Source organism: Nannobrachium achirus, assembly GCF_963921795.1.
Source record: "Nannobrachium achirus genome assembly, chromosome: 24".
In the NCBI taxonomy this organism is placed as follows: Eukaryota; Metazoa; Chordata; class Actinopteri; order Myctophiformes; family Myctophidae; genus Nannobrachium; species Nannobrachium achirus.
In genome coordinates, this window is record NC_137831.1 from 35352970 (window position 1) to 35373603 (window position 20634).

A 20634-nucleotide genomic window follows, 5' to 3' on the forward strand; every position below is an offset into this window, starting at 1 on the left:
ACCCCGATACGATGCGATATGTTTCACGATACTTTGCGATACACCCCTGGTCCTTACGATGCGATACGATTCACGATTCGGTGCGATTCAACACAATGCAAAGGATTTATATTAAAGCCCACGTAAATTCCCCCCCCCAAAAAAATAAATTACTAAAAATGCATTACATTTAATTTCCAAACAATTTATTGTTTCACTGTAGTAGGCTACTAGGCTCTGTCTAACAATCCAACTTATTGAAATCTGGGAGAACACTCCCTGGCTGGTAGAATTGTTTGATTAATACTATATCATTATTATATATCATTACATCCTCAACAGGTGGTCAGGGACCCCTAGGGTCCTCAGAGTTATGTGAGGCGGCCAAATATTAATAGTTAGTTAGTAACCAATTGAACCCTAGCAAGTAGCAACCCTATAGGGGAACATTAGCCAATACATTAACACTTATTGAGGGTTTAAGAGATAATAATTAATGAATGAATAACATAAATCCATCATATTAATAGAAAAGATAATGTGTGAACAAATAAACACAACATAGTAATGTATTAATGTCACTGATGATATAGTGCTGTCAAACAAGTCTCTGACAAGTTTTAATCTGCAACAGTTTTATATAATAGCCCAGTAGTCTAACATAGCCTACAGTGGGGGTCCCTGCTTGATCTCTCTCTTCTCAGTTGAGTTAAGGATCCTTGACGTTATTATTATATTGTATGAATATAATCTAGGATTTTGCCATTTCTAGTCAAAATGTTTTAAAACGTAGATATTTGAGTCACAACGCAACGCGTTGTGAGCTTGTAGGTCTGCTATTTAGGTGCGTGCGCGACACCGTCGAGCTGCCAAGTATAAATCAGGCTCCAGCCTGAGCCTCTCTTTGCAGAGGGAACAGCAGCAGCCTGCAGCTACAGTAACAAGTTGTGAAACAGTGTCAAATACTTTGTTTTAATCGCTAGCTGGACGCCCAGTATCGTTGTTGTAGTTCATACGTGTGTGTAGTTAAAGCGTGGAAGCTTCTGCTTTGTTTAAATCAATTCCGTCGCAGACTCGACAAGAAGAACAAACGGGTGTGGAATGTGGATCATAATATCACGCAGCGTGCTCCAGTCCAGTGACACAACAACGGATCACATCAGCGAACATTGGACAGGGATGTTATAAAGCTAAACGTGGTACTAATCTTGCATGTTTAACCAGTGGGCTCACGACTCACGAGTGCTGTCTGTCTGCATTCTGTCGGGTCGGGTGTTCACTGGGCTCCGCTGAGCAGCCCAGTCAGTGCTGCTGTGCGTAAAAGACGCATGTCGTCTGTAGAGTCGCTACAAGTGCTTTTTGGGGGGAGGGCTGATGGGGTATTCAATGCGCCTCGGAAACACAGAACAGAATGAAATACTATTATGCAAAAACCGATCCAACCGTGGAGTGTACCGATCCAAACACTCACGATACGATACAATCACGATTCCAGCCGTCAATTGTACCGATCCACCCTGAATGAACCGATTCACTCGTGTCGCGCACGTTTGTATCGCGATTACGATCCGTATCGGTATATCTCCGCATCCCTAATGTGTACACACAGACACAAACACATTAAACACACGCATATCGTTGCTTTTTATGGTATGGAAACATGGTATGTCCAAAACCATCCTTTTTTATATGAGCTTATCCACAACTTTCCAACGTCCCAACGTGCATTGCGAGGAAAGTGTGCGGCAGCTTCCGGCGCCGCTGCCGAGTGTGATCTACAAGCTCACAACGGTTGCATCTGCGATGCTACATGAGCTTGTATTAAATTTAGTTTTGGTCAAATTTTAGTCATGTGAAATGTTTTAGTGTTAGTCTAGTTTTAGTCAACTAAATATCATACAAATTTAGTCAACTAAATCTACAGTTGATTTAGTCGACTAACATGTATTTTGCCGTGGCGGCGTCGTAATGCCTGATTTTACATTTTGCTGCATGTTAAAAATAGCCGATCTACAAGCTCATGTCCAAAACTGTTACTTTTCAGAAAACAGAAAAAAATAATCAATGGATCCAACATAGTTTTTATTTTACTTTATTATTTATTCACAAGCTCTTGTGAATCCTTCTCATTGGTAACATTTTTATAAAACCCACAGATATACTTAACTACTTTACTTTACACACACACACACGCACGCACGTGCACACACACGCACGCACACACACACACACACACACACACACACACACACACACACACACACACACACACACACACACACACACACACACACACACACACAAACAATACAATTAATTCAATGTTGAATAATTTACCATAGTTTCGACTCATTTACAACATGGACATGGTATAGTTCATTTGACTCACAAAGACACCAGGATGTGATGTTTTTTATATATAATCTCACTTCAGTTGTATTGAGTCTCCTCTCCACTGACACAACTCCAAGTTATTATGTTGATTCCATGTCAGGTTTTCACTGCTCTCTAGTGAGGCTATAGTTACGGTGCATTTTAACAGCGTGCAACAGCCGGACGTATTTTGCGGAAGTGTGTTATTTGTCAATGGAACCCGGCAGCTACTGTCGATAGCAGGTGATGATGCGATGGTCGAAAAGTGGACGGAGGAACGGCGTCCAAAAAAAATTCATCTTCATCTGCTGCTTTGTTTACCTAATGGAGGACGTATGGTAATGACGGCTACTAGGAGATTGTTATCGCCCAGAGTAGCTGGCTGTTGCCCGCTGTTAAAACGTTACAACATGTGACTCTTAAATCTTTTCACTCCACTGATTTGTTTTTGGCCAAAATGTTGAGCATTTGTGAACCTGTTAATATTTAGACTTTGTAAATATGGTTCATATGGGCTTCAGAGTGTGAAGACTGACCCATGTTCTGTTCTGTTTTGTATTTGTTTCATATATTTGCATACTGTAATAACCAACCAGTGATGCATTGTGTTAAAGGAGTAGTTAACCCCCAAAATGACTTTTTTTCTATTGATTAGTCACACCATGGAGACTTGAGTTCAATAATATCTTTTGTAGGCCTATTTGTCGCATTCCTAAGATCAAATAATTGATTATAGTAAATTTACCCCCTGGATGGGGACCCAAATGCATGGGCCTGGAACTGGATGGTAGTGATACGCGGGTCAGGTTTTTTTCATAACCTGCACGGCCCACAGCCCGCACTGAACGTAACCCGCCCGCCCGCACCGCAGGACAATATACAAATCAACGAATCCGCCCGCCCCGCAACCCGCATTTAAAAAAAAAGATGATATATCATCTCCACAATAGCTCATCTTTATATATGGCTCTTCTAAGTACTCAAAGTCGCTTTACAGAAAGGTCTACAGTAGCACAATATTGTCATAGGCTAAATAAACAAACGTGGTGTTCAAAATGGGGTTCTTTTAACAGCAAAAAAGACAATTCTCTCTAAATCTGGGGCATCGTCGGGGTAAGAATGGCGTTTCAGGTTTATGTCAATCATATTTATACAGCGCCTCGCACTTCAAACAGACAGCAAAAGACAGACAATATTAAATCATGTTGGTTATTGATTAATCACCTCGAGACAAGGGATGGGGCGACTCGAGGTGAGCGGTGTTAATTCAGTCAAAAATCCGTCTCACTTGCGAAAGTTGCGTTTCAAATCGTATCCGTTGACTGGCTGGTGATATAACTTAACTAACACAAAATATTTATAAACAGACTTGTGTGCATGACAGAGACATTTACATCACGTGCTGAATTGCATTCTTCTCTGCTCACGTTGTGTGTCTGACAGGCTGCTATGTGAGCAAAAATGTTGGCAAATGCGGTTTGCGGCCCCAGCAGGAGCGGAGTTGGGACAGTCCTCGCACCAGGAGCGGAGGAGAAACCTCGTTCCAAGCCTCTCTGGCGCATTTTAAAACTTGCTCGCATGTATTCAAACCGTTGTATTCTTATTCTTATAGGCCTACTCTTATTAAGAATAAAAGGCAAATAAGAGCAGGTGATTATTCTTATTTATTTTTTGCACATGAGAGTGGCGATAACCCGCCCGCCCCGCCGCCAATTGAGCCTGAAGTCTTGAACGCCTGTGCAGGCGGGTCAGCGGGCCCCGCGGTCAACGGGTCGGCCCGCGCATCACTACTGGATGGGGACCCAAATAAGGCCCTGGATGGGGACCCAAATAAGGCCCTGGATGGGGACCCAAATACACTTGGGTTAAGTAAATGTACCCCCCATTGATTCTCATCCAGGGCCTTGTATTTGGGTCCAGATCCAGACCCATGCATTTCGGTCCCTATCCAGAATCAATGGGGGTAAAATTACTATAATACATTTTTTGTTTTAGGAATGTGACAAATACAAAAAAAAAAAAAATATTGAACTCAAGTCTCCATGGTGTGACTAATTCAATAGAGGAAAAGGTCATTTTGGGGGTGAACTACTCCTTTAATGTACATTTATTATGTGATATTCTTATGGTCTGTTACTTTTTTAAACTGTTGTACTTTTAATAATAAAATAAAGATGATCTGATTCTATATCTGATGTTCTTCACTTATTTATTGGTATTCACAGCGCCAGCAGAGTGAACAGACGCACCAGGCAGCAGCAGCAGCTTTGTCAGCAGCTCTTTTAACCTTTTTAAACAAATTTTAGCTACTTTTTTTACTAATCATTCCAGTTACAAGTTGTTTTATCTGTATATTTTAACACCTGAGTAAGAGCTAAGTGATCGGATTCATAGCTCTTGTGCTCTTTATAGTTTTATGCCGACTGATACCGGCGTTAGCTCCGGGGCTAGTTTAGCTCCGGGGCTAGTTTGACAGCTAGGCTGCTAGGCTGCTAGGCTGACAGCTATTCAACAGCTCGGAGAATAACACCTTCAACCATCGAGAGGAAACCACCAAATCATACCACAAGCGAAATCAACGCATTAGGTCCAGTCTCTGGGCCTTTGCGGGTGAGTTTTGTTCCAAGTTGGCACCTCCAGTGCTGTGTTTGTGTCTACTTCTCGCTGCGGGCTACTTGTGTAGCCCTGCGGATCTTTCTCCCCCCAGCACCACGATGACTTCACTTACCTTGCCTCCGGACTGCAACAGCTGCCACCGCCTGTCACTCATAGTGAACGAACTCCAAGAAAGGATCTCCATATTGCACCAAATCAAAGACGATGAGACACTGCTTGATTTCCTCTGTCCTGATATTGTCACCTCAGCCCCGGCAATAGACTCGTCATCTGACTCTGGAAAATCAACAATCCCTGTCGCATCACCCCAAGCAGTGGGTGACCTGGACGACACGGTCCCCATGGTACTCCATACTGGTCCCGTTGACGTCTCGGCCAAGGCGAACCGGGACCTGGACCTCACGGTCCCAATGACTTTGCCCGAGTCAGACTGCTGGGCCCGTGCCGGGGCTAAGCCCAAAGTCCGGCTACGACCCCAGTCGTGCTCCACTCCTGCCCCTTTACTCCCCAGTCTCCCCCGGTTAACTGCCGGGCGCAATGAAAAGAAAAACACTTTGCATTTATGCCATAATAAGTCCAATCATGCCCCACTGATCCCCACCAGCAATAGGTACTCCTTGCTGGATGAAGACAATTTTCCCACGCTCCATAGAAGCAATGGTCTCACTGCGGTGCCGGAGTCTCCCCAAAAACACTCTGAACCCGCAGAAATGGACATGCCGCTCGCCACGGTTGCTGTCCACCGCTCACAGGCTAAGGCTCGACGTAGGATGATATTATCAGCTGTAAAAAGTAAGTTGGGGATGGAGACCACTAGGGGTCGCAAATGGAGTAAGACGCACGTTGCATCGCTGAGCTCCCGCAACTTTAATTTTACGATAAAACTGACTCCTTTTACCACATTTGGTTGATTTTTCCTCGCTAACCCCTTCCCCACACGACCCCGTCTACTTGTGTTGGGTTTTTATTTGACCAGAACTTTCCAGAAGATGTCTGACCGCAACAAACCGCCGACGCGGCAGGATAGCAGGAGGCCTGAGGGTGCTGCTAGCACTGGCTCCTCCGAGCTAGCCGCCGTTGCTAAGATGATTGAGCAATCAATGGAACAACTCCGAGTCGCTCTCACCAACGAATTCAGAAATACCTTTGCCGCCCTCGAATCCAGACTAGATAACCATCAGATGGCCATCTCTGACCAGGACCAGCGCCTGGTTACAGTCGAGGACGGGCTAAACCGCTACAGCGACCGCATGGAGGAGGTGGAGGCTAGGTGTTCCTCCATGGAAGAAAGCTACAACAAGCTGATGTCCAGGATGATCTCGCTCGAGGGACGAAGCAGGCGCTCCAACATAATTTTAGTTGGTTTGGATGAGTCAGTTATGCCTGGTAGTGGTGTACAGCCCACTGATTTCTTTGCAGAGGTCTTGGTGGACATTCTGGGCAAGGACGTGCTTCCCTCGCTGCCAGAACTGGACCGTTGTCACAGGGCGCTGACTGCCAAGCGACCCCCCGGCTCCAAGCCCCGAGCGGTCATTGCTCGTCTACACCGCTACAAAGTTAAGGAGGCCATTGTACGAGAGGCTCGGAAGAAGAGAGGTTCCCTATCCTACAAGGGTAAACCAGTTCTAATCTTTGAAGACCTATGCCCGGAGGTGCTGGAGCAAAGATCTAAATACCGTGAAGTAATGAGCGGCCTATGGCGCCAGGGCTTCAAGCCGTCTCTGCTTTACCCTGCACGGCTTTCCATTACCACCAAAGACGGCAAGAGGAAACAACTATCGTCCCCCAAGGAGGCTGCTGCTTTCTTGAAATCCCAGACCAGAGCTGCTTCAGCGTCACCGCCGCCGGGAGGAGAGGACGGGAGAACCACCTCGCCGCCAACAGAACCGGGAGGAGGAGATGACGGCGCTACCTCGACACCAGCGGAGCCGGGAAGGAGGGATGATGTGGCCGCATCGACATCGAAGCCTACGGGGCCGCCAGCGTCGTCTCCGGGGCGAAGCCTCGCTCTCTCACCGACGATGAGTTCACCCTCCAGACCTGCTAGCCTCCAGCTAACCTACTGAGCGTAACGTTTTCTCTCTTTATTCTCCCACTTTTTACCTATTAGAACGTATTAGTTAATATGGACGGTAATATGGCTTAAATAGCCAGGTCATGTCGACATTTATTTTTTTCTGGTCCACTTTTTTCTTTGTTTTCACTTTGCTACCATTATCGCGCCTAGTACCATACTTTCCCCTTTTATTTACCTAATTGACGTTTTAGTTCATGTTTGTCATTATGGATGGTACTAGGACTAATATAGCTTGTACACGTCGACATTTGTTTTGTTTCTTTTCCACTTTTTGATATCTTTATTATTACGACATTTGCTCTGTCTCTCGCATTGCTGGGGGAGCTAACCGCCATACTTCCCGTGTTTTGTTTTTATTTATTCATAATCCTCTGTCGCTATTTAAATGTTCCTGTTTCGTGGACAATAGTACAAGAGCATGTGGTGCTTTACGTTTCTGTCCGATGCCGTTGGAATGTTTTTATTGACGTTTTCTTTTTATAAATGCGGCCCCTTTTTACTTAGCCTATACGTTTTTTTTATTAGCATTGTTGTTAGCCACATCGTGGCTGCTAGCCGCTTGCTTGACTTCCGCTTCCGGGTCGCGGCCGTCCGGCCACGTCATCACCCGTGAACTCTATGTGCCGGCAACATAGCGCCCCCTCTCGTTTCGACGGACTAATTGCACCACATTATACTGCAGGTTACGGTGGTAACCCTGGCTCTTTGAGACTAGTTTTTTTTTGGCTTTGGGATTGATAGCCTTAGGGATGTTTAAGTGCCTTTTTTGACAGACTGGATATATTTCTAAGTGGAATAGCTTGTTTAATGCCTTATTTATTTTACTTTTTGGAACTTCTGATATTTATTTGTTTTTCATTTTTTTTATATAACCAATGCTGTTTTTATTATTTATAATTACCCGTATATACTTTCAACAGTTTCACAGTATTTAGGGGTTTGTTGGGGGGGGTGGGGGGTGGGGGATTGTTTTGGTTTTCTTACTGGAAGAAGTAAGCATTTCGAGCTGCTTTATTCTTGGTGCGTGGATGCGCATGCATGTGTCCACGCTTGTGGGCGCATGCGTGCGCACTCATGTATTCATGTATATGTTTTGTTTACACATTTATATATGGTTGTACATCCTGTTGGTTTTTTTTATTTTATTTATCCTCTTTCTACAAATATCTTTGTTTGCTCTGTTCATGGTGCATGGGTGCGCATGCTTGTGCTCACGCTGTGTGTGCATGTATGCGCATCCTTGTGCATATTAAGAGTACATATGGGTACATGGGTGTACATCCTTTCTTTTTTTATATATATATAATTTTTTATAACAACCTATACTTCTTTTCTTCATCCTTCTCTTTTGTGGTATTTACCAGTGCGGGAGTGCGGCTTTTGAGAGGTGTAGTCTTGCATTGGGTGTGTTTGAAGGTTTTCTGATAAGATGTTTGGTCCCTGTACATTTGGGGACATGCCCCTCTCTTGTAGGGCGTTTCTATGTTTCTATGTGTTCTACGTACTGTATGTGTTATATGTTTCTTTTTTGTTTAGCTCAGGTCACGCAGGTTTGTTCTCTTTGATGGGCGGGGATGACATGTCCCCTGGCCTCTCTAGGCCTAATCTGACTAATCTATTGCTCATTCTCTATGGCCAATATGGATAATATAAAGCTTTGCTCCTGGAATGTCAGGGGCCTACAGAAACTAGCTAAGAGGAAGGCGGTTCTATCCTTTTTAAAGAAAGAGAACGTTTCTATTGCTTTTCTACAGGAGACTCATATGGAGGCCAAGGATATTGTTAAGCTTCAAAGGAATTGGGTGGGACAGGTTTTTGCTACCGCTTATTCCTCATTCAGTAGGGGCGTGGCTATTCTGTTCAATAAGAATCTTGCTTTTAAATCCCTTGTTACTACAGTGGACAGCCAAGGCCGCTATGTTATTGTCAAGGGTGTTCTTAAAGGTAAAGATATGACATTCATGAATGTTTATGCACCCCCTGGGTACTCACCTGATTTTCTATCCAAGGTTTTTGCAGAATTTGCAATCCTGGCCACTGGGGATTCGTTTGTGGGGGGGGATTTCAATTGTCACCTTGATCCCTCTATGGATAAACTCCCACCTAGTACGACTCCCCCCACGAGGCAGGCCAGGACTCTTAAATCTTTATGTTCAGACGTTGGATTTTCTGATGTCTGGAGAGCCCTTTGCCCGTCCGATTTGAAATTTTCCTTTTTTAGTGCTCCTCATACTAGCTACAGTAGAATAGACTATTTCTTTATCCCCTCCTCTAAACTGTTTTTGGTCTCCTCCTGTACGATCGGAAGTATTGTTTTATCAGACCATGCTCCTATATATATGACTTACTCTCTTTCTGAGGAAAGGGCACTATCAAAACGCTGGAGGTTTAACTCGTCTCTTCTTAAAGATGACAGATTCATTTCTTACTTTTCCTCGGAATTCAAAGTGTTCTATTCAATTAACTCATCATCCACAGATGACCCTTCTCTCCTTTGGGAGACGTGTAAAGTATACACTCGTGGATTGATTATGTCTTATGTTGCCTCCAAGAGACGTAAAAAGGACGAACAGCGCAAACTCCTCGACTCCAAATTGGCTGATCTTGAAAAACAACATGTTTCTGCACCAAGCCCGGACCTACTTAAAGAACTTACTGCCACTCGTACCGCCTTAAATACTCTTTTAATTCAAGACTCTGAGCATTCTTTGAAATATGCCAGACAGAGGATGTACGAGTTTGGGGATAAGCCCGGCAGGTATTTAGCTAACTTGGCTAAAAAGAGAGCTGACTCTCAAACAATAGCCGCCATTTCGGACTCCAATAATGTTAGGTCTTTTGATACCAAAACTATTAACAAGGAGTTTGCTCTGTTCTACTCTAACCTTTATAAGACCGAACAGTCTGATGGTGCCCCTCCGGAAGATATGTTGAATTTTTTAGAAGACTTGCGCCTCATTAATACTACAGATGCCCAGAATACTATGTTAAATGCCCCGATTACTAAAGAGGAGGCTCTGGCTGCCCTGAAGTGTATGCCCTCGGGGAAGGCCCCTGGGCCGGACGGGTTCGGATGTGAATTTTATAAGGAATTCAACAACATTCTTTTAGACCCCTTATTGGCTATGTTTAATCATTCGGCTGAGACCGGGATATTGCCCCAGTCCCTACGTGAGGCTAACATCTCCCTTCTCCTCAAGAAAGGAAAATGCCCCGAGAAGTGCGCCTCCTACAGGCCTATTGCCTTGCTTAATTCTGACCAGAAACTGCTCTCCAAAATTTTGGCTATGCGCCTAGAAAAAGTGCTCCCTTTCATTATTAAAGAAGACCAGACAGGTTTCATTAAAGGACGTAACTCCCATGACAATATGAGGAGACTTCTCAATGTCATTCAGCTGTCTCAGAGCTTTGATCACGACGCTATGGTGCTCTCTCTTGACGCGGAGAAGGCGTTCGATCGCGTTGAATGGCCCTATCTGTTCTTAACACTTGAGAAGTTCGGCATAGGTGAAAATTTTATCAACTGGGTCAAAGTTCTCTATAATTCTCGTAAGGCAGCAGTTCTGACAAATGGCCTTAGATCTGGCAACTTTCCCATCCAACGGGGGAATCCTCAAGGAGACCCGCTCAGTCCGCTGCTTTTTGCAATTGCTATTGAACCGCTGGCGGAAGCAATAAGACAGTCTGCCCGGATTCCTGGTGTTGTGATCGGTGAAAGGGAGCACAAAATTACTCTTTACGCTGACGATGTATTAATCTTTCTCTCCAGACCCCGCACGTCTGTTTTATGTCTGACGCAACTGATATCTAGATTTGGCGCTTTCTCGGGGTATAAGATTAACTTAACTAAGTCTGAAGCTATGCCACTTGGAACATTAACTTCTATCCCGAACTTATCTGAACCCTTTCCTTTTCGGTGGTCACCCGCTGGTTTTACTTACTTAGGGATTTCTATAACACCTACATTCGATAAGATGTACCAAGCTAATTTCCCTCCTCTCCTAGAAACCATTAAGACGGATTTAGTCAGATGGGCCCCTTTACCGCTTTCTTGGCTGGGTAGAATAGCCCTTATCAAAATGAACGTTCTCCCGAGAATACTGTATCCCTTACAAATGGTTCCTGTTTTACTGTCAAACAAGGTCATAAAGCAGTTAGAGGGTTGGTTGAGTTCCTTTATTTGGAATGGGAGGAAGCCTCGCCTGAGAATGGCCAAGCTTCAGATGGCCGGTGCGGATGGTGGTTTAGATCTGCCTAATATTAGGCTTTACCAACTGGCTGCACATCTCAGGGTGCTTACTGGCTGGCGTATTCCTGACCCATCTTCAATTTGGCTCGATATTGAATCCTCTCAATCTAGATGCTCACTTTGGAACTTATTGTTTATCAAAGACTTTAAATCTGTGAAGGAACTATGTTCTAACCCCATCACACTGTGTTCAATTAGGGCCTGGAGGGCTACACGTTCTATCGAGAACCGTTCTAAACTAACATCTCCTCTTACGCCAGTAGTGGGTAATCCCGACTTTAAGCCAGGTTATGAGGATGGGGGGTTCGAGGTCTGGCGGGCACAGGGCATCAGGAAGCTCGGAGATCTATTTAAAGGTCCAATTTTGATGTCCTTCGCACAGCTGCAGCAGCGTTTTGGTTTATTGAGACCTGAACTTTTTAGGTATTTCCAAATCAGAGCTTTTATTACTAAAGACACCTCACTGTTAACCAATTGTTCGGCTTCACAGGTGGAAAGTACTCTTTCTCTCCGATTGGCTAAAAACCTTATCTCTATTTTCTACCAAGTTCTGAATTCAAATTCCACCACAAACTCCCATGCTGTCAAACAGCTATGGGAGAAAGATTTCAACATATCTATCGATAATGCTGATTGGAATGAAATGTGGACGTACGCAAAGGAGATTTCTGTCTGCAATCGGACTAAATCCATACAGTACCGCATATTACATCGTATACATATAACTTCTGTCCTTAAAAACAAAATGGATCCTAGTGTGTCCCCACTTTGCCTCAAATGCAAAACAGAAATTGGTAATTACGTTCATTGTCTCTGGTCATGTGTGAAGCTCCAGAACTACTGGTCTGATGTCGTAACAGAACTGTCAACCATTTTCGGTGTCCCCATAGAACCAGACCCCTTGTGTCTTATACTTGGTCTCCCAGATGGTCATATTGTCAATGCCAATCATAAGAGGCTATTCAATGTGTTAACGTTCGCTGCCAGGAAGAATATTCTCCTATTTTGGATCAAGGATGTTGCTCCTTCCAAAAAGTCATGGCACAATATTATAATGGAATGTATTCCTTGTGAATACATAACATGTATGTTACACTCCAAGATAGACGCCTTCTATAAAATCTGGGACCCCTACTTAAGATTTATCGGGCCCACACTGTCTGCGGCTGTGCTTAAAGGGTTCCCATGTCGGCCTTGACTTCTATCTGTCGCTGTTTCGCTTGTCTTGAAGTTTCTTGACTGGTGCTGAACTGTGCTCAGTGAATCTAGTTCCGATCTGGTTCGGGTGCCTGCCTTCTCCACTCTGAGGGGGTCGTGGGGGGGCTGGGGATTGTGTGCTTCGCTCATCTGTATTAATCTTATTGCCTGAGCTTGTTATGTTTATTCTTTTGTTTTTGTTGTTTCAGTTTGTTTGTCTATTTTTCCTTTTCTTGTATAGTGTTGTGTGTTGTATAGTGTGTTGTTGTCCAAAAATGTATGTTTGAAAAATTAATAAACATATTATTCAAAAAAAAAAAAAAGTAAGTTGGGGGGGTCCCACTGTCCCATCAAAGTCCACCGGGCTCACTCCTCCATCCCCCGTTCCAGCCACTGGATCAATTCAGTCTCAGACACACTCTGTCCCGTCCAAGTCCACTAGCTCCGCTCAGCCACTGCCTGTCCCATCCACGTCCACTGGTTCTGCTCAGCCATCCTCTGTCCCCCGTCCACTTTTTACTCCCACTTCTCTTATCATAGGAGACAGTATAATTAGAAATGTGCGTTTCTTCAATGCATCCACTGTTTGTATTCCCGGTGCCACGGTAAATATCCTCTCAAATTCACTCCAAAAGATGTTACCATCACTCCCATCCACTATTAAACGCATGATAATCCACGTTGGTTGCAATGATACATCACGGCAGGAGTCAGAAACGACGAAAAAAGACTTTGAAGCCCTTTTCAAAGTAATTAAACAGTCCGGGATGCCAGCCGTTATCTCCGGACCCATCCCCCCACTGCCTCGCGGCTCGGGCGGCCGCTTTCAGTAGGACTCTATCCCTCCACACCTGGCTGCAACTGGCTTGTAAAATCCACAAGTTAGACTACATTGATAACTTTAATCTCTTTTGGAATCGCGTGCCTTTTTTTAAAGAATGATGGATTGCATCCAAATCGCCCAGGTTCACAAGCTCTATCAGATAACATCCTCCACGCCGTCCACTGTTGACATCCTGCCTCTACCCTTGCCTCTACCTCGGCTATTCCAACTTCCGGTCAGCTAGCCAGTCACCCAACTCAACTCCCCTACTGGTCGGGGGTGGAATTGCAACCCTTAATCACTGCACCAATACAATCTCTTATCATGGTTAGGATTACTTCCAGGCGAAATAATACATATTTTAAGCGCCCTGTGGAACCATTAAATCTTATAGCAATCCCTCCCTGCCACACGCCTATTGAACCTCTTGAATCTTTACCCATTTCAAATACTCTCAATAACCCCCATTCATTTAAATCCAGAAATGGGCTGGGGGTCCTTCATTTAAATATCAGAAGTCTACTCGCACATGAAAGACTAGATCACCTGAACATTTTAGTTCAGCAGGCTGACCCTGATATTTTAGTGCTGACTGAAACCTGGCTAAAAAAGTCTACCAGTGACTCAGTGATACCTCTGAGTGGTTTTAATTTGTTTAGGAAAGACAGATCTAGTAGGGCAGGTGGAATAGCAATTTATGTAAAATCCCAATTCCCAGCCACTGTACTACAAACTACGGCTATTCCATCTCGCATTGAAACTCTTGCTCTAAAAGTAAATATAGGATCCAATGATTCAATTACTATATTAGGAGTGTACAGACCTCCATCTGCTGACCCTTCTGCCCTAGATAAATTAGCTCAGTTAATGGCTAAACTTTCTAAAACAGAAACTCTGATTTTAGGGGACTTTAACTTAAACTGGAAGACTCCAGCTTCTGATAAATTAAAAGATATCTGCAATAACCTTAATTTAACTCAATTAATTAAGGATATCACAAGGCCAAATAAGAAAGATAGCACTAGATCAACCCTGATCGATTTAATTCTCTGTAATCAAGAGAATAAAATTACTGCTGCTGGTGTTTTTGAGCAAGGCTGCAGCGATCATTGCCCAATAGCTTGTGTCAGAAGCACTAAACAAAAAAGAATTCAACCACGAATAATCACCAAGAGAAATTTTAAATCTTTTAATGAGCAGGCATTTTTTAATGATTTGTTTTATAGTGACATTCACTACACCTCATCCATTCCAGATGCAGAATTAGCCCTAGAACACTTCCAGAAAACTTTTCTACCAATTGTCAACAAACATGCACCTTTAAAAAAGGTCAGAATAAAAAATAGATTTAGCCCTTGGTTCTCTCCAGATCTGTCAGCTCTTTTTAAAGATAGGAATAAAGCCTGGGTATCCGCCAGACGCACTGGCGATCCGACACAGTGGACAGCATTTAGACGCCTAAGAAATCAATGCACAACTGCAGTAAGAGTGGCCAAATCAACCTATTTCTTGGACTTAATTACAAATTCCTACTCGGATCCAACAAAATTCTGGAAGGCTGTTGGAAATAAGAAACCTGCCACCTCTCTGCCCCCAAGTGTGAAATTTGAAGGCTCTCTAGTTTCAGGTCCAAATGAAGTCTGTACAGCTTTTAATCAGCACTTTGCTGCCTCTGCTCACCTTTTCGAGGACAGACACGCAGGAACCGTCCCCACAAATAATGATTGTGTATATGTTAGCCCTGGGTCCCAGTTCACTATCCAGCCTATCCCAACTAGTGCTGTTATGGAGGCTCTACAGGCCATAGACATCAGATCCTCTGTTGGTGAGGATAATTTAGACCCCTTCTTTTTAAGAATTTCTGCGCCTTTTATTGTGGAGCACATTGCTTCTATTTTTAATGCATCTATTTTATCAGGATTAGTGCCCAGTGTCTGGAAAACGGCGCAGGTAGTCCCACTACATAAAGGTGGTGACAGTACTGATCCCAACAATTATCGGCCAATCTCAAAACTGCCCTGTCTCTCAAAGATTCTGGAATCCTTAGTTAATAATCAGTTAAAACCATTCCTTACACAGCAGTCTATTTTAAGTTCTCATCAATCTGGTTTTAGAGCTAATCATAGCACCACCTCAGCTGTCACTTTAGTTCTTGACCATCTAATCACAGCAGTAGGCAAAAGCAAACATGCAGCAGCCATTTTTATTGACCTTGCCAAAGCATTTGACACCGTAGATCACTCTTTACTTTTAGAAAGACTATTCATCTCAGGTTTTGATGAAGATGCCTGCAGCTGGTTTAGAAACTATTTGCATGGCAGGCGCCAATGTGTGAAGATGGGAGTTGGGCAGTCTGGTTTCCTTCCGGTTAAAGCCGGTGTACCACAAGGATCCATTCTTGGCCCTGTCCTATTCACCATTTATATCAATGAAATAGTTTCCTCAATATGTGACTGTCAAATCCATCTCTATGCTGATGACACAATCCTTTACTGTACCGCTCACTCCGCCACACTGGCCATAGAGAAACTCCAACGATCCTTTAACACGATACAACATTCCTTTAATAGCCTTAAATTAACACTTAATGACAAGAAAACTAAACTCATGATCTTCTCAAACGCCCCAAACATAGACCTCTCCAACCTCCGTATCACCACCACCAATGGTTCAAGTATAGAAAAGGTTTCGGAATACAAGTACCTTGGCATATGGCTAGACGACAAACTCAACTTTAAATACCATATAGATAATCTTGTTTTAAAACTCCGCCAAAAGATTGGCTGCCTCTATAGAAATAAAACTAGTTTCCCCATGTTTTGCAGAAAGAGGATCATCGAAGCTACATTTTTATCCGTGTTGGATTATGGTGACATAATATATCGTCATGCAGGTGCCTCCATACTCAAGCCTCTGGACTCAATTTACCATTCAGCTTTGAGGTTTATTACTGGTGCAAATTTCAACACTCATCATTGCGACCTGTATGGTATGGTGGGCTGGGGTTCTTTGTCGGAGAGGCGCAATTATCATTGGCATCTCTTCATTTATAAAGGCCTGGTTGGAAAACTGCCACCATACATCTCTTCCATGCTATGTGAGAAACCTAGTTACATTCAAACTCGCTCCAGCGATTGGCTGGTCCTTAAAGTCTCCTTTGCTAATTCGGAACTGGGAAAGACTGCCTTTAGCGTTAGTGCACCTGATTCTTGGAATCTCTTGCAACAAGATTTTAAGATGAGTACCCTAGCATCTGTTGGTCATTTCAGGAGTTTACTTAATAACCGTGGATCACAAGTATGTAATTGTTTTCACTGATTGTGTAATTGTTTTCACTGATTGTTGTCAACACTAATTTATTTCTGTATTAATTCTGTTTGTAATTCTCGGCATCATTGTAAATGAGGATCTCCCTCAATTGATCTTTTCGAGAAATTAAATAAAGGATAGAATTGGTTTTTGGACGTATTATTCCTTGAATCTCAAGGGCAATAGAGAGATTTTATTTTCCAGGACTATTTTCACACAAGACACATTTATGTTCAGACTGGCATGAAAACTGTTGGTCATCAGGTTTGACCCACATTCATAGGTGGTTAAAAATGATTGTGTCTCAGTATGGAAGCTATACCCTCTCAAATCTGATCTTAAACTGTCATTTATGTCATTCACAAATAATAATTGGTCCCTTGCCTACAGATTGTGTTCAAATCCAGATGTCTGGTTATAGAGATTACACAATAAAGGTGCCATGTCATTGTTCCGACGTCCCATTGTTCCGACGGTACCTAACCCTAACCTTAACCCTAACCTCAGTAACCCTATGCCTAAACGTAACCTTAACCCTAACCAGTAAAACTATGCCTAAACCTAACCCTAACTCCCTATCCACCATCAGATTAATGAGATGTCGGACCTATGGGCAGTCGGACTTATGTGCAGTCCACACACTGGCGCACGGACGGACAGGGGCGAAAAGAAAAGATGAGTGTTAAAATGTTTTCATTTACTTCTTTTTATTGTTTTAGCGATTTTAATGACTTTGATTTCAGTGGGTGGGGGCATGCATGCAAGTGCCTAAGTGTGTCTTTTTAGACACAATAAGCTGGCAATTTCTTTATTACTATTTACAATAACACTAGCCTCCATAAGTCATTGTGGAGGCTGTGGTGCATCATGGGAATGGGGGGCTTATTGTATCAACAATTGATAAAACTAGAAAGATGCAATTGGATTCTTTTATATACGTTTCTTTTTTCAGAAAGTGTGTGTGTGTGTGTGTGTGTGTGTGTGTGTGTGGGGTGGGGGGTGGGGGGGGGGGGGGGAGTACTCAGCTAGTACTCAGTATGTTACCTTCATTATTTCAGGAATTTCATCACAAACAAGCGCACAGGCAGTTTGTAGACAGACTTTTTTATCAATTGTTGTTCTATTGCATGAGCAAAATCCTGTTATTTTGTCCAATATGTATCGTAGTGGTAGATTGAGGATGTTAATAGTTAGTTAATAGTTACAAATGTGTAAATGTGTATTTTGTCTCTGACGGGTGGAAACCGCTTAGCCTTTGTCCAAAACTGTTACTTTTTAGGATTCAAAAAAAGCAAAAGTAGCAGATCTACAAGCACAAAACGCGTCACTTCACTCCACGTTTCGAGCTTGTGGATCTGCTACTTATTTTGATGCTCTTATGTGACGCTGTTCGATCAAGTAGGGCTGTTGATTTACACAATAAGTTAAAACAAGGAGATAGAGGCCTCTGACAGGAACAATATGGACAACTAAATGGACACAAAGTCTATTCTGGCTTCATAAGTAGCTCTGTAACATTGCTGGCCATTTTGGAGGAGGAATGTAAACTAGCACAATTTAGGAAACGTAACTTCGGTCCATTATATCTCCCCTTTAATAATACCAATTGGTATTGTTTTTTATGTCATGTTTATCGTTGATTAGTCACCTTTACAACGAGGTACAGCTTGTATGCATAGGACATTCATGGAATGAGAAACACAGCCAAACGGGTAGCCCCCCCTCCCCCCCCCCCCCCCCCCCCCCCCCCCCCCACACACCACACACACACACACACACACACACACACACACACACACACACACACACACACACACACACACACACACACAAAAAAAAACGTGTCAAAATGGCCTTGCCATAGTTTTCTTTATTGTTCTGTATCGATATACACCTTTGTTGATTGGTGCATTGAATGACTACACTCTCCCACAATTAATTATAAAGAAAGGAAAAAACACTGAGTCAGGGAACCCCAAAACAAAACAAGAGTGAATGCCAGCAGAACAGTATTGCAGGCCATTTTGGCACATTTGTGGGGGTCGCTACGCTACCCACAAGTGTAGCTGTGCTGCTCCACAAATGCCCAATGCTTACAAGCTGTATGTGTGTGTGTGTGTGTGTGTGTGTGTGTGTGTGTGTGTGTGGTGTGTGTGTGTGTGTGTTACGGCAAAATTGGCGCAGGGGTGGGTGATCACTGGCACACTGGCATAGAGAGAGAGAGTGCATTCATATCTACCGTTATTTGCAATTTACATCCTGCATATAATTCTACTTTCATTCAAACTGATAACTTTGACTGGGGAGAGAGTCTGGCAGATAAGTGGGTTATTGCTTGAGTCTAGTGATCATTAGGCCTACATCCTAATGCAAAAGAATATATTTCTAGGCTGTCAGTCATAATGTTATGCCTTGGCTTTGGCTCATATAGGAAGTGACACTTACTAAAGCACCTTTACACAGGGACACAGAGGAGGTGACACACAGGCCAGGCCAGAGGTGCCATTTCATAACAGCTAGTGAGTGGCAAACACATTAAACACATTAAGAGCAGAGTCAGATTCTACTGATTTCTACTACTTGACTCTACTGTTTTTAATAGCCAAAGTATGAGTCACCTCCTCTGTGTCCCTGTGTAAAGGTGCTCCTGGTTGAGTGTGATGTGTGGCAGGTGTGTGAGCTGAGGCAGTGATTGAGGAGGTGACCAGGAGGTGATGGTGGAGGAGCTCCTGCAGGATTCTCTCTGCTTTCAGACAGACTGCCAGCAAACAAGGCATATGCTTTGTTTTTGTTCCTACATCTGGCTTTGTGTGTATGCATGTATGTCTGTCCATATGTCTGTCCCGCAGAGCTTGGCATTGGCCAAGCTTCGTTGGGACACTTCATGAAACAAACTCATAAAAGGCATCGCTCACTTCACACTGGGTGTGATTTTTGAATGACTTTGTGTTTGGTAGTAGGGGTGAGTGATATATTATTTGCTTCTCCTCTTCACCTGTTTTGTTGGTAAGGAGTTACTGTAGGTTAAGTGTTGTCTTTTGGTTAGGTCTATAATATTAATTTTGGTTTGTTAGGTTATAGCTTTACTATTTGGTTATTATTTTCTAACAGCAAAACCACTAAAAGATATTTATATAATTTCATGCTGACTTCCTGCTTGCTGGTGGTTCTTTGTGGAGCCTCGGTTCCCCTAGGCTGGGGCTGTAAAACTGTTACAATAACTAGAAAACTATACATAGTTGTATTTAGGTTATTATACCGAGTTGAAGAGGAGGAAGCTGCTATCAGAAGGTCAAAGCAGCAGATGGGATCTATTGATTCATCTCTATGAGGGCTCCTCAAACTTTTTAAATTCAACCAACATTTGGTTCCATTTGTACACTCTCAGAAGAGTCCATTTGGTCCCTAACAATAACGAGAGAGAGAGAGAGAGAGAGAGAGAGAGAGAGAGAGGGGGAGAGAGAGAGAGAGAGAGAGAGAGAGAGAGAGAGAGAGAGAGAGAGAGAGACAGACACAGCCTATGATGAGATAATAATATTAGGCCTACATTCACTAAACTAAACAGTACTGAGGGAGAACGTGGCCTCAAATGCACTGTAGCTCACTTCCTGAAAAGCTCTGTTCAGTCGTTTCAGTTGCAAATGCAACATTGTGATTGGTTGAAGACAGTTTCCTGTTCATTGGGCTGAACTGCATGAGGAAACAGGAAACCGGCAGCGTTCCCCCGCATGCGGGAGACATCACCCTTCAAGACAGTTTACCAGACATACAGAGCCTGTTGGGCTCATATAGTATGTTGGGTTTGTGGCAGCGCTTCCGTCGAAGTACAGATGTAGAGAGAGTATCGGTGGTGCTCACTTGAAAGTGAGGCCCAGCTGATGTGACCATGAGTTTGTATTGAAGTACAACTCTTTATAATAAATAATAACACCATTAATTTCTCAACACCAAACCTTCCAGTCCCTCCAGAAAATGGGAACTACACGAGAGAGAAGGGACCCCTACTTTTCA

At 43.3% G+C, this 20634-nt stretch overlaps 1 protein-coding gene across 3 annotated transcripts in view; it reads left to right on the forward strand.

Moving 5' to 3' along the window:
- Positions 1–20634, forward strand: part of LOC308309304 (C-type lectin domain family 10 member A-like) — a 281075-nt gene that overhangs the window by 149226 nt on the left and 111215 nt on the right. The window lies entirely within an intron of this gene.